Source organism: Chamaea fasciata, unplaced genomic scaffold, assembly GCF_029207755.1.
Source record: "Chamaea fasciata isolate MVZ Bird 193981 ecotype frontalis unplaced genomic scaffold, bChaFas1.0.hap1 SCAF_20, whole genome shotgun sequence".
Taxonomy (NCBI): Eukaryota; Metazoa; Chordata; class Aves; order Passeriformes; family Sylviidae; genus Chamaea; species Chamaea fasciata.
The window spans coordinates 1,218,896-1,220,446 of NW_027094105.1; the positions used below are offsets into that span (position 1 = coordinate 1,218,896).

A 1,551-nucleotide genomic window follows, 5' to 3' on the forward strand; every position below is an offset into this window, starting at 1 on the left:
CCAGCTTTTGAAGCACCTTGATGGCCCCTGTTTCTGTCCTTTTTTGATAAATAACTGCAAGAAGTATGAAGAGGCCCAGTATCATCATTTCTTTGTAAACTTCTCAAGCTGCTGGGCTGGGGAAAAGGGAATCAACCATCTTGGTGTCCTGACAGGGATGAGCTGAAGGAGAGCAAATTCCAGCTTCGGGTTCACCTTGTGGTGGTGGTTTCGTGTCTCTGATGGGGTTTGGAAAGAGAACTGAAAATCCTTGGAGCAGCACATTCCAGCAGTGCTGGGGCCATTTCACACCAGAATTATGAGAAAATTACGATATGAAATGTTTGCAGAGGCAAAAGCACTCAAATTTCAGAGGCTCCATAGCTCAGGGGTTAGAGCACTGGTCTAGTAAACCAGGGGTCGTGAGTTCAAATCTCACTGGAGCCTGGGGAGGTTCTGCACCTCCTGCAAAGACCTCACTGCTTTATCTTCCTGTTTCTTCCCAAAGTGTTCGGATGTTTTTTGGGGCATCCACCCCAGGCTAAGCGAAATACAAACATCCCCCAGCACCTACACCAAAGAACAGGCGATGAGAAGCCGAGCAACCAGCAGTGATCGGAGCTGTATATTGAAATATCTTTAATGTACAGCAATCAGAGAAGGGGAACACCCAGTAATGGGATTCGGAGCTTCTGGACCCTGCAGATTTTGTGAGGGCTATTGATGGACAAAGCTGGAATGGCTGCCAGGTATTTACAGTCAGAGCTGGTTCATCTCTTCAGACATCAGCAGGATGATCAAATTATGGCTCCAGAGCTCAGTAATTGCAGAACTGGCTGAAAACTTTATAAATATGGTTTGTGGAGGAACAGTAGCATCAGTCATCTACAGAACCCTGCTGAGGGAACTGGAAAGGGATAATTTCTAAGAATAAAGTAATAGGTAGGGATTAACTCATTTTGCATCTTGAATTCCATGATGGCTGTGCAGATTTATGAGATTTCCTCCTCTGCCTTTGCACATCTCTTTCCTCTGTTCATTTTCAAGTAGACTCCCTATATTGAGTCCGAATGTGCCAAACCAGTGATGGAAAAAGTAATTTCTGAATTTCAAAAGGGCCTTTTCAATCTGAGGGAAGGAAGGCTCAAAAGCCTGAAAGATTTTTGTCTTGCGGAGGGGGACACAGGGTGGCATGAGGGACATGGGGCTCTGTTTGCCTCTCCCCAGGCTGGTTCCTTCCAGCTCTGTTGTCCCAAAGAAGTGAGCTTTGGAGGGTTGATGTGTTTCCCCCCCATGAGAATTGACCAGCAGGAATTTCCCTGCTTTCCTCTGCATATATCCCAGTAAGGACAAAGAAACAGAGGCCGGCAGAGTTCCCTTTAATCTGCAATTAATAAATGAGCACAAGTTACTATTATTGTAACCCCACGTCTTGGAAAATGGGCAGATGTGTTTTACTAAAAGGGAATTTATCTCCAGGCTGTTGTGGCTCTACCTGGCTTCCCCCTGTCCCTCATTCCAGCTTTATCCCTTTATTTGGATTTCAGAGGAGACCACTGAGCAAGACCCAAA

The 1,551-nt window shown here is 45.8% G+C and overlaps 1 non-coding gene across 1 annotated transcript; it reads left to right on the top strand.

The window, feature by feature from the left end:
* The first annotated feature begins 353 nt into the window (after nt 1-353).
* TRNAT-AGU (transfer RNA threonine (anticodon AGU)) lies at nt 354-426 on the top strand. The gene has a single exon. It is a non-coding gene; the product is annotated as a tRNA-Thr (tRNA).
* The last annotated feature ends 1,125 nt before the right edge of the window (nt 427-1,551 follow it).